This window comes from Callorhinus ursinus, unplaced genomic scaffold, assembly GCF_003265705.2.
Source record: "Callorhinus ursinus isolate GAN/ISIS: 27379988/994484 unplaced genomic scaffold, GSC_fseal_2.0 scaffold25, whole genome shotgun sequence".
NCBI classification, from domain to species: Eukaryota; Metazoa; Chordata; class Mammalia; order Carnivora; family Otariidae; genus Callorhinus; species Callorhinus ursinus.
This window is the reverse complement of record NW_027397087.1, coordinates 34,757,176-34,770,824: the sequence shown is the minus strand read 5'-3', so window position 1 is coordinate 34,770,824 and position 13,649 is coordinate 34,757,176.

Here is a 13,649-nt window from a genome sequence, read left to right as displayed (position 1 = left end):
TTTTAGCAAGTTTTTCTCTCTCCTGCTCTATGTTGATCTCTCTCAAGCCCTTGATTTGGGAATGATTCAGGAATTCCAAAAAGCCGTTTCACTCCCCAGTATCTCCCCTATTAGCCTGTCAGAGTCCTGCAGTTTCCACCTTCCAGAGGAGGTGTTGTCTCTGTTAAAACACCACTGAGTTACCCAGGGAGTTGACATGTTTTTAGCACCCATAACATCGCACAGCTATTTACCGTGTCAGGATCAGGCAGCCAATCACCTTCCGAGATCAGGGTCTAGGATGGCAAGAGTAAGGAGCCCCAGTGGGTAAGGTGTTTTCTGAGAAACAAGGGGACCGCCAGAGAGCATGAAGACCAGAGTCTGGGTATGGAAAGGGAGATGTCAGTATGAAGAAGGGATAAGGGAATGATGACAAGGTTCACTTACCTTATGGAGACCAGAGATGGGCAGGGAGCTGAGAAGGTAACAACCGTGAAGAAGCATAGAAAGATGAAGCCCTTAGTGGACATCTCTGGGTTCAAATCCTGGTATCACCGCTACATGCCCTTGGGGAGTTACTGTGCTTTCTTCTCTCTGGTGATAGCCCTCTCTGTGTCTCTCTGTTTCACACACACACACACACACACACACACACACACACACACACACACACCCATGTGCTGGCATGGGCTCCCCATATGCATGGCTGTTCTACATGGTTTCACTGCCATCGCGGATTGGACTGGGTAGTCACTATCCAAACAGAGCATTTGGAATTTGGCTGGAAGACAAAATCTCTAGGTGACTGGAAGTAATCCGTGTCCATGCGTACAGTGGGGCAGGCGGCTGTGATTGGTACAAGTGGTAGTGGAGAAGGAGCTGGTTTGCAGAGAGCCTGAAGCAGAGACTCAGGAGCGGAAGAACAAGAAGGGGGAGGTGCCCTGAGGGCTGTCAGATGGTTGCTCCAGCACATTCCTGAATCCCCATCCAATCTGTGGATTCTGGGAGGCACTTTGTATCTTTATAAAAAACAAATAAATAGGGGCTCCTGGGTGGCTCAGGTGGTTAAGTGTCTGCCTTCGGTTCAGGTCATGATCTCAGTGTCCTGGGATTGAGCCCCGTTGGGCTCCCTGCTTACTGGGGAGTCCCTCTCTGCCTGCTGCTCCTGGGTCCCTGCTACAACTTTGTGGCATACTTCTAGCCAGCCACTTTCCCAAAGCAATTTCTCAAAGCATTTCTTACAGAGCCTCACCTTGGAGCATGATAATGACCCTTCTGCCTCTCCATCCATTTGCCAGTATGCCTGGGAAATTTCACAGGGCTCAAAACATGCAGAGCAGTGCTTCTCAAACCCTCCTTGAGATAAATGTTAAAATGCAGATCCCCATGCAGCAGGTCACGGCTCCCACAGGAGGTGGATGCTGCTGGGCCAAGGACCACACCTGGGTTTGCAAGGATTTAAACTCCTTATGCCAGGAATTACAAGCAAGTGGCCAATTAGAACCCCCATCAGCTGGGGCGTGGTTGAAACCAAGCAACGACCCTAAACGGGCAAAAAACCCTCACTAGTTTTAATTAACAACAACAACAACAATAACAACAACGTTTGAATAGAGAGCATCCACTCTAAGAAATAGCATTTTATTCCTTTCAGTAGTACACAGGGAATAGTTGGCCTCTCCAGAAAAAAGAAATAGATAAGCCCACACCGTCATTAGCATATCAATGGCCAATAATTAAAAGGGAGTTCCTAAAGAGCTAGAGGAGATGCGAATGGTTTCTTTCCCTCTCACGGGTTCTCAAGTAGTTCAGATGTCTCTGTCTTCTTTCAGATTGCTCATATTTATTATTTGGGCAGAGCCTGTTTTACCAAGCAGACAGAGCGACATCCATGCACTCCAAACACAAAGCTCTCAGACTCCTCAGTAATGCAGCCTTGTTGGCGGTGCCAATCCCCTTACCAAAGACATTGCTTTTGTTTTATTTTTCTCTTTCAAGAAACTGACATCTTAGCGCCTCCTATCCATCTTAGTTTAAACAAATGTTTTGATTACATCCAAGTGAGAGCCCGACAAAAGCTGTTGGTACTGAACGGACGCATTCCCTATTAGTTTTAGACAATTTGTTCTAATATTGTCTGGAATTATTCGTTTATACACCCATACAGATTTGATTACTTTACTTGTTTCATTAATCTTTATTTGTTTAATCATCTGTTTAATCTGTTTAATCGTTGGTTTAAGTGAAAAGATTACATGAAGATGTCTAGCGTCGGCTCATACAGGCATTCTGACAGGGGGGCCCAGCGTTCCTTTTCGACCATTTATTGCATTTTTCTTTTTTTATGGGGCTTCATGAGCCACTTTAAAGCCTATAGGATGCTTCAGGGAATTCAATAATTTAGTAGTTTTTCACCACTGACCATGATCTATTTTTTAAAAATGTTATTTAATAAGCAATATTTGTGGAATAATTTGACTTTCATGCTGGGTTGGTGGGTCCTCCTCTCCCAACCAAAGGCAATATTTCAGTTGGCGCCGAGACCGTTCTTTAGGAAGTTGGGACGGTCTGGGAGGCTTGGGAGTGTTCTCAAAGATGAGAGAGTGGCTTCTCCTCTTTAGCTGGTTTGCTTTTGGAGTCCAGGTTGGTTCTTGTTTGAAAGTGGGAGGCAGGGCCCCAGGTTGGACGTTGCTTGGTGACTGTCAGAATTGTGACGGTCTCTAATCAGACACGGGGTGCTACCTCCAACTGAGAGAGCCCTTGGGAGCCATCGTGAATGTGAATAGTTTCCTTTGCATCCAATCTGTTTGGCAAAATGGTCACCACTCTCTCTGGTGACAGATTTTTATGTTATGTTCCAGTTTGGCTGGAGGGTGAGAGGTATGTGTGATGGATGAACCTTGTACATCACGGTTGGGACAACAGGTGTTACTTCGGCAAAAGACAGTGCGCCTCTCGGGTTAGGGAGCCCCCGCCCCCGCAGACAGCACTGGGCGCAGCCCGTCCCCTCTCGGATCAGAGCCCATTGCCCTCAAAGGAGAGGTCCGCTTGCCTCCAGACCATGCCCTTGGTAGCCTCCCACCCTTGTCCTCCCCTGGTCCTCTCCACCTTCCGAGAGTTGTGGTGTGCCTATTGTCTCCTACCCCAAGGCCGGATGGGGGCAGAATTGGGATTGGAACTCACTGCTTCCAAAACCCTTTTGGAAAAGAACTCCCTACCCCCATTCATAATGTTCGGAGCTTTTGGTCCCTTCTGATAAGAAGCTGATAGGAGTACGGAGGCGCCTGGGTGGCTCAGTCGTTAAGCGTCTGCCCTCGGCTCAGGTCATGATCTCAGCGTCCTGGGATCGAGCCCCGCATCAGGCTCCCTGCTCAGCGGAGTAGTCTGCTTTTCCCTCTGCCTCTCCCCCTGCTTGTGCTCTCTCTCTCTCTCCCCCTCAAATAAATAAATAAAATCTTTTTTTTTCTTAAAGAAGCTGATAGGAGAATAAAAACAGTACTGCTCTGTGCACCTGTTGCCATCCTAATTAAGTACCCTCATTTCACACTTTCTAAGTAGATTGATTTTATGCCCTTCCCACCTGGCTGGAGCATAGCTGGCTTGTTAACCTGCCCATTTGTGCCCTTGGAGGAGATGGACCTCATGGGATCTCCAGCTCCTCACCCAGGGCCCTCTCTGACACGATCCTTGAGAGAACATGGCATCCAATGCCATGAGCATGTCTGGGTCCTGGGACACACGACCTTGGACAAGTTTCTTAATATTTTGAGCCCTGTTTCTCATCTTACCAATGAGGGTGATAATGGTCCTCACCCCACAGGATTTTGTGAACACGAAATGACAAAACAAGTGAGAGTGGGCACCAGGGACTGCTGTTGTGTGGTGACCAGATGTCTCATGCAGGGAACTCTTCTGGGGGTACGTCTTCGGTGTGCAGAGGTCTTGTGGAAGGAGAGTGGGCTGTCAGAGGGAACAGATTCAGAGAGAGGAGGCACTGGCCACTGTGCGTCCTTCTGCCCGTTCCAGCATCCCCTGGAAGGTTTGGGCTGTGCTGCTCATCTCCCGCCGTGAATCAGTGCCAGCCACCAGCACAAGGACCTCTTTCCTCTTCAACCATCTTGAGTCCCTGCGTTGGGCTTCCAGTCCCAGATTCCTCTTTAACTGGCCCTCAGCACCCTAGACCCTGGACTTCCTTGCCCATGCTTCTGGAGGAATCACTTCCTTCAATAAACTCCTGGATGGTATTTGAAAGAAACGTATTCATGAAAAAGTTTTCCCCTGAGCTTCCAGATTTCAGTGTCCATAAACCATTGGTTCCTAAAGCTACTTGTTCACTCCTGCCTCCACGTGGGAACTTCCTTCCTCCCTTTAGTCAGCTTTCTTTGCATTCCCCAAAGAGATGTCCAAGCAGGTTCGGAAGAGTCTGGGAGAAGCTGGCAACCAACTGGCTCAGAACACCATTCCTAATTGGAGACCTTCCATCTGTTGTTGGGTTGTGGGTGTCATTGCAGTACCATGCTTAGTAGAGCTGTCCAGTTAACTCATAGCCTTTTGACTGAAGATGGGGCTTCCGCCATCTGATGGGTTTGCCTTCTTCCATCAGGCCTTGGGCTCAAGGAGCAGTGTAGGAGGTGGGGACAACTGTCTAGTCAACCAGTTCAGCTGACTCAGTTGTGGCGCCTGGTGGCGTGAGCTGCCAGATATACCTTAGGGCCACAGGAATAGAGGAGAAAGGATGTTCTCCCTAGATAATCATCCCACCAGACTCATCCCTCCAGTTAAAAATGTGCCTTGGTTAACAACTTTTATTGCAGAAGCCAGATTTGGTACCCGGCTTTAGAGAAGAGACCACTGAGGTTCTGGTGGCTCTTTGTATTTAAGGAGAGGAGGAACAGAGTGATGCCCAGGTCAACATCCAGAGGTCCTGATGACTACGGGAGCAAGGAGAGGATCTTTAGTGATGAGAGGAAATCAAGGAAGAAGGAGCAAGTCCAGACAAACTTGGAGGTTCTGTCCCACTTGCCCTGGGTGCTAGCCTTGGAGTCCTGCCCATACTTGGCAGATGCCTGTGGCAGTATGGCCTGACTGTGAATGCATAGCTGAGCTCTTTGCCTTCCACAGCCGCAAGACAAGGACCACCTCTCATCCACCCAGTCTTGCTTACCACCCTTTCACCTGAGAGCATTGTGTACCAAATAGGCACATCCATCATAAAGGTAAGACAGATTGGGACTTGGTGTAGGAGCAGAAGAAAGTAGTGGGGGTGTCCAGGCAATTTTCTATTAATATTTGTTTTACACCTCCCATGGGCAAGACAATGTTAGGTCCTGGGAGTGGATGAGCGGACCAGCAGGACCCAACCTCATAAGGCTGTTGTGGAGATTAAATGAGAGAATGTGCACATTAATAAATACTGTTGATGCTGGGAAATTGAACCAGAGCACAGAGCGTTTGCCTGCCACACTATGGACTGTGTACTTTCATGAGCAATGATTAGTCATAAAGTGATCTGGGACAAAAGAGAGGGATGAACTGGTTTTGTTTTTGAAAATTTCCATTATAAAAATAAATCACATTCATTGTAAAATGATGAGGTGTATAGGAGTTCCTGTTTCCTCATATCCCACAAAACTCTGTGTATTATGTGTGTGTGTGTGTGTGTGTGTGTGTGTATTTTAAAGATTTTATTTATTTATTTGACAGAGAGACACAGCGAGAGAGGGAACACAAGCAGGAGGAGTGGGAGAGGGAGAAGCAAGCTCTCTGCTGAGCAGGGAGCCCGATGTGGGGCTCGATCCCAGGACCCTGGGATCATGACCTGAGCGGAAGGCAGACACTTAACAACTGAGCCACCCAGGTGCCCCAACCCTGTGTATTATAAATCGGGTCAATATTCGTAAACGTAATGGGTAAGCAGTGACTCACTGTTTTTTTTTTTTTTTAGATTCTATTTATTTATTTGAGAGAGAGAGCGAGCACAAGCAGGGGGAGGGGCAGAGGGAGAGGGAGAAGCACTTTCCACACTGAGCAGGATGTGGGATTTGATCCCAGGACCCTGGGATCTTGACCTGAGCCAAAGGCAGACGCTTAAGCTACTGAGCCACCCAGGTGCCTCAACTCACTGTTATTTTATGTGTTTTTAATTATAAGTAAGCGTGAACATTTTTTTCACATTAATTTGTCCTTCATTGACTTGTTTTCATTTGCTTGTTCATATCCATTGCCCAGTGATCTTTTGGGTGGATGATTTTTTTAAATTATTGATTTGTAAGAGATCTTTTTAAGAAAAAAGTATGCCTTTATTGAGGTACACTTTTCATAAACTAAAACTCACACATTGTATTTTAAATACAGACAAGTCAAGCTGTTGACCTGACAAATGTATATACCCATGTAACCATTGTCTCCACAACCAGGATATAAAACATTTCCATCATCCCCAAAGCTTCCTTGTACCCCTTTACTGTCAATGTCTCCCCACTCCTTACTCCAGGCAACCACTGATATGGTTTCCATCACAGTGATTAGTTTAGTTTGCTCTAAAACTTTGTATGTAAGGAATAATAAAGTCTGTATTCTTCTGTATATGACTTCTTTTGCTCAACATAGAGTCTGAGATTCATCCATGTCGTCGTGTTTATTCCTTTTTATTGCTAGGTTGTGTTCCACTGCACAAAAATACCACAATTTGTTTAATTACTCATCTGTTAATGGACAGTTGGGTTGTTTCCAGTTTGGGACTATTACAAATAAAGCTGCTATAAAAGTGGACATATTTTCATTTCTCTCTGGTAAATACCTCATGGCAGAATGGCTGGGTCATAGGATAGCCATATGCTTAGCTTTATAAGAAATTTGCCAAAGTGTTTTCCAAAGTGGTCTCACATCGCGTGAGAATTCTACTTTGCCCTGTCCTTGTTAACACTGGTGTTGTCAGTCCTTTTTTATCTTAGACATCCTAGGGCTATAGAGTACTATCTCCTGTGGTTATCATCTGCACTTGCTATAATGAATAGGCTGGGCATTTTTTCACAGGCTTAGTGAGCTTTCATACATCTTCTTTGGTAAAGAGTCTCTTCAAATGTTTTGTTCATTTTAAATTCAGTTTTCTTGGGGCACCCGGGTGGCTCAGTCAGTTAAGCGTCCATCTCTTGATTTTGGCTCAGGTTCATGGTCTTGGGGTTGTAAGATCAAGCCCCACGTTGGGCTCCCTGCTACGTGTGGAGCTGGCTTGAGATTCTCCCTCTCCCCTGCCTCTCCCCCCCCCCTCAGAAAAAATAAATAAAAAAAAAATCGGGTTTCTTTTATGATTGAGCCATAAATGTCCTTACATTCCAGGGGCAAATTCTTTGTCATATATTTATATTGTGAATATTTTCTCCCATTCTAGGTTGCCCCCTTTTTTTTTTTTAATGATGATTTTCTGAAAGCAGAAGTTTTAAATTTTGGTAACGTCTACTTAATCAATTTTTTCCTTTATGGTTTGTGTTTTTGTGTCTCATCTGGCAAAACTTTGCTCACTCTTATGTACGAAAACTTTGCAAGGTTGCAAAGAATTTCTCCCATATTTTCTTCTAGAGCTTCCGTAGTTTTCACTCATATGTTTAGGTCTCTGATCCCTTGTGTGTTCATGTTCAGTTTGGATGTGTCTCTTTTTTGTCTTTATACATGAATACAAATTTTGCCGGGTATAAAATTTGGTGATTACTTTCCCCATTCCCAAACCCTGTAGATATTTTTATAATGTTTTCTGGCATAAAATGTTTCTGTGAAGTATTTTGAAATCATCCTGATTTTACTTCTTAAAAGTGATTTATATTTTTAGCCAGAATATCCTAAAGATTTTTGTGTTCTTCTTAATGGTTCAGTAATTTCACCGAGATGTGTCATGGTATAATTTGTTCTTCATTTTCTCCCTTTTGTTTAGACTCATAATTTTTAATTTCAGGAAGGTTTTCTTCTAATATTTTGTAAAGTGGTTTTTTTTATTTTTTTTTTCTGTTTTAAGTTATTTTTCTCACTTGATTAATAAGGTTTGGAAGAGATTTTTGTGATTCCCATACCATGTTCCTCTGGAGACTAAGAAAATAATTTAGGAAAATAGTAAATCTTTCCCTGGAAGAAGAAAGTTCCCGAAGGAATGTAATTTGGAAACAAAAGTACATTTGTGCACTATGCTCACACGAGCACACACACGTGCCCAGAATATGTGTACTGAGATGCTCAGCCATTAGCTCATGTCTATGTGTTTTGCCCGTCCATATTTTTGTTTTCTTTTTGGTGTATTTCCATGGTTCTGTTTTGTCTACAATGAGCATGCCTTGCTTTTATAATAACTCCCAACACTCCAGAGCAGAGTTCTGGGAGCAGAAACCATGAACCTCATTCCATAGCCCCTTTAGGAATGAGTTTCTGAACACTAATTTCCCTTCAATCAGGAACTGAATGTGTTTCCTCCCAATCAGGCTGCAATAGTTAATTCTAAAGTGAAAAAATAAGGCATGGGGACTTGGCTGCTGGTGTAAACAATCTCATCCCTTATGTCTCTGTCCTAGAAGCCTGGGCCCTGGGCATGCCCCTGATAGACTGGGCAGACTGGCGGTCAGTGAACCTGATGTGGCCTGTAGATTGTTTTGACTGACCAACACAGTGGTGACTTTATTATTTTTTTAAATTTCTGAGCCTTTAAAGGGGGATGTGCCCCCCAGTTTTCCATAGTCTTCGCAGCCCCCCACTAGGGCACTACAGGGCCTGCTTCACTCATTTGCATTCCCTGCCTCATCCATACAGGCATTTGAGTCTGTGATTTTGCAGTGTGAGAGATGATAATGGGTGTCCAACAGGTACCCTAACAAGCTCCTACTTACTTTATTTTCCTTTGTCTGTATTTATTACTCACACCCTGATGCAGAAAAGAGGGATGAAGGTCAGTATACACAGCATACATCATAACCTCGTTGGATGGAAGCAGCAAGTTTGGCCTGAGCTTCCCAGGGGCTAAACCAAAGAAGGCAACCCAATCAGTTTTATAGTTTATATTGTCAATAAGCCTAGAATGCAAATCCTTGCTCAAGAGAGACAAGGCTTTTCTTTGAAATCAAGCTCAAAGGATGAGAACTGCCTTTGTATACCTCCTCTCTGTTCAGGAGCTCAGAATCATAAAATGATCCCAGTAGAAGCTATCCAAATACCTTAAATGCAAAATGTGTATACTGCAAGCTGGATGTCTACACAAGCTAACCGGGAGGAGAAAGGATTTTAAGCAGAGCATGTAAGAACTTAGAATATCTTCATTCCCGCATTACAGTATAACATTGCTGTTTTCGAAGTACAAACTGAAATATTGTGTCTGTGTATACAAGTTAGCCTGGACTCTGTGTCCACGGTCTAAAATAAATGGGCTCGTGAATATTTTTTTAAAGTAATTCATTCTACTTCTTTTATGTTTTTCCTGCCTACTATAGTTGCACCTTATAAATGGGGGTGGGTGGGATCATTTAATAACTGGGAACTGAGGGTAGGATCGGGGAGATTCCTCTAGTATCATCATTCTGAGTGTTTCTCAGTCCTGGCTGCTGATTGGAAATACCTGGAAATCTTTAACAAACACCAGTGTTTCTGTGTCACCCCAGACCAATCAGATCTGAATCCTTGAGGTATGGCCTAGGGAGTTATTTTCATTTAAAAGGTCTTCTGGATGTGCAGCTGGGACTGTAGGCTCTAATCTCCCTGGGCCAATGGTCCCCAGTGTTGAGTGCTGGAGATGGACCTAGCAAGTCGGTTAAATGCAGGTTCCTGGGCCTCCCTCCCTCCCTGAGATTCTAATTTAGTAAGCCCCCAGAGTGAGGCCCGTGCTGAGAAAAACTGAACTGTCCTTGGTCCCACCTAACATCACAAAGTATATGATGTGTCTTAAATATGGAAAGAAATGAAGGCTAGAACAGTCAGTAAAAAAGGAAATGCCGTCGCAAACTAGGAGAAAGAGTTACAGGAGAAGCCCGAGAGGCCGATCATTCTACCCGAACACCGATTCCACTTTGCTTTCCCTGCAGCCAGGACCTCTGTCCCTGTTACCCTTGAGACATCACTCTTGCTACTGCACTTGGCCAGGCTCAAGCTTCGTCACCTGTAAAATGGGCATGGCGCCACCGAATGGAAGCTGTGGGCAGGGGGACAGGGGTGTGCACGTTTCGCAAAGAGCCCGGGGCGCCTGTGGGAGCCCCTGGCTTTTATGAGGGCTGGTGGCATCACACACAAGCCGTCACACCTGCCAGGCCAGGAGCTGCGCTTCCAGGGGAGACCACCAAGCAGCCGCCTGTGAGCACCTGACGGTCCATTTCACACGGTAGGTGAAAGGACATTCCATCTCCGGCAGGCATTTCCATCAACCAAGAGATGGGGATGGGAGACGTCTGCGGCTGGTGCCTCTGGGTGTCTCAATGAGGGGGACAGCTGGGGTAGCAGGAGTGCGGTGGGGAGGCAGAAGCACCAGTCCCTCTGCCTGTCGCCCCCCACCCTCGCCCCTGCAGCCCACCCGGCCGCCCAAGGCCAAGCTGGAGGATGAATTTTCATGTGACGTCTGTGTCTTCACGCGGAGGGACCCGATAGGAGCTGCTGCAATATTTCACCAGCTCTTGTGTTTGTCGGCTCCACTAATCATCAGCCTCAATCACTGGTGCGATATTTTATGAATTAATAAAAATGATCACGGGCAGTCCAGGGGGACCCAGGGAAGAAATGCGTGCAGTAGAATTTTAATGAGCACCTTGGGGAATTTCAACCTTTTCTCTGCCTTTTTTTTTTTAATCTTCCCTTCGTTTTTTTTTTTTTTTTACTTCCCCCTCCCTGAAATTCTTCTTCCTGCTCACCCCCTTTCCTTTAGCCAAATCATAACCCGAGCAGCTCTACATCACTGTCACGCAAATTAGGTGTTTTCCCTCAGCCTGTTGTTTGGCCCACAACAGTGCCATCCTGGGCCGCAAACGCGCCCCGCGCACCTGCTCTCCGTCCTAATTGAGCAGATGAGCTGCCGATTTGTCATGCTTAGCCCAGACCCCCTTCCTGGCACCCATCCCCCAGCCCACCGGCCTTGGCTTGCCTGGAACAACGGGCAGATGTAAAGCTGAGTGTGTGTGTGCACGCGTGTGTGCGTGCGTGTGTTATGACAGATCTTGTACTCATTATTGAATAATTCATTGTTGCGCTAATGTCTTCAGATACCATCTCTCTTTCTCCACTCTTTCTCTCTCATCTGGCTCGCTCGGGAAAACTTGATTATGCCTGCTGCCCTGACGACAGAGTATACAGATAAAAGATAATTGCTTGGCTTGACTCTTCCATTGATATGAAAATAAGATTTAAATTATTCACTTTGGTTTAAAGGTTAGTTGAAGGTTATTACAGGGGATGAAGGAAAAAAAAATCACTCTTCATAACGTTGGGGGTTGAGATAAGACAGGTCTGAAAGGGCCTAATTTGCACGTAGGCAGAGCGCCTTGTTGTGGATAAACTGAGAGCCCCTCCAGAGATTTTAATCTAGGAGAAGTCAATTATTTATAAGCAAATTATGGCCGGCTTCTCATATATATACAAGGCGCTGTGTCATAAATAAGGACGAGGTGGTGTCTGTTTCCTTTTCAGTGCTGGGTTTTTCTTGATCTCAAAGCCCTGGCCTTGCTTGCAATGGGGATTTAATGAGGCGCCCTGATTTGGAAGGTGGGCTGCCTTGGTGGGGGGGCTCTTTTTAATAGACAATAATGGTATTAATAGAACGGTAATTTGGCTCTGGGAGGTCTGCCTCTGCGCCCGGCGGGCGGGGCAAAGGGGTTGCACGGTTGGCCTGCACGTGGCCCCTCGTCCCACCGAGCGCTCCCTTCCCAGTGGGTTATGTCAGCTTTACAGAGAAAAGCATCTCAGAGCCGCTCTGCCCACAGACGCAGCTCTCACACCCGAGCATCAACAATTAACGGCCTTTCGTGTTTCTGGAAGTTGGGCGCTATTTCAGAAAAGTATCCAGTGGCCTCCTCCCCAACAGTGCTCCATGCATTAATCATTTCTATCAAAATAAGGAACCGGGGAAGAAAAACCTCTTATCTCCTGTGGGGTCGGCAGCCAGGCCCAGGGATGCTCTTGAAGAGCCCCCCGGGGTGAGCGACTCGCTTCTGGGTCTTATTCTCCCAGAACTTCCTCTTACCGCACATTCATTAGGAACCTTTGCCCCTCTTTATCCTGCATTAGGGCACCATCCACACCCACCCCACAGCCCTCCGGGATTGGTTTGGGAAAAAACATGCCCTCAGAGTGCAAAACTGTTGGGTGTCCATGAGGGGTCCCGGCCTGGATACCCTGGACACGGTGGCTTCCCACAGTGATGAGGACGGAAGCACGGAGGCTGCCGCCAAGGGAGGGGCCTGGCCAGGTGACCGTCGCCCTCTCTGGCTGCTGGGAGCATCAGTGGGTTGCTCCGTCAGAAGATGGCAAAGCCTCCAGGCTCTCAGCCTGGGGTCGTTCTCTGCAAGGGTCCTATCTGGAAGGGAGACTGGCCCCGTGAGGGCCCTTCCGTGCCAGATTTCGAGGAGGGTGTGCAACAGCCTGGGTTTACCAGGGTACCTGGCCTGGCATCCGAGTGGACTGACCCGTCTGGCTCAGGGGCCACGAGGGGGAGGAGAAGGCGGCTGGCTGCAGATGGGACGGGCGCCACTTCTGAGTAGCTTGGACTCAGGAGGACTTGCAGATGACATTCTTCTACCATTACTCAGCCTGGAGCCAATGACTCTACAAAAGCTCTACGGGCAAAACAAATGAGCTTTGTGTGTGTGTGTGTGTGTGTCTGTGCATGTGTGGGCATGTGTATGAATATGTATATTTACATATACTACAAAAATGCACACTTTGGACTACATTTTGCCCAGCTTCCTCACTGAAGCCCAGAGAGGTCAAATGACTTGCCCAAAGTCACTTGAGCAATGAAGTGGTAAAGCCTCAATCGAAACCCACCTCTCCTGATACCCAGCTGATGCTTTTTTATTTTTATCTTTTGAGATCCAGAAAAAACCTGAATGTTGCTTCTCATCTTACACTCTAACCCCCCTGTGGCCGTGGGGGAAGGGCAGGGCTCAGCTCCTCATCTGGACAGGAGGCTCCTGGATCCCTTTGAGCTCTAAATGCTGTGACTACAAATTTAGTGGAATACTCCTTGAGGGCGTATCCTGAAGTCATTAAACAAAAAGTAACATTAGCTGCGTACTTGCCCTGAGCGAGACCCACTCTAGGCCCTGCCGGGGTGATGGGTGACAGGATTCTTCAAGATCTCATCCACCAGCAGAAATGAAATGTTCAGACGGAGGAATTAAAGCAAGATCAGCAGTGACCCCCCAGCAGGTAGGAGTTTGAAAGAAGCTTCCAGGGACACACAGTCAGGGCTGCAGGAGCCCCCAGGTGTTGGGGAGGAGCAACAGAAGATGGAGCTGGGAGGTCCAGCTTCCCTAGGAAGATGCCAAGACAGGTTGGGGCGGGGCACAGAAAGCTGGGGAACGGTAGAGAGCCGGGCAGCCAGGCGGCCAGGTGACAGAGAGAGAGGCAGAGAGAGAGCACACCTGGAGGTGAGTAGGCTGGTGGGGAAGGAGGAGTGGCCACTGGGTCTCAGGTGCATGTCCAGAGGGACGGAGGGA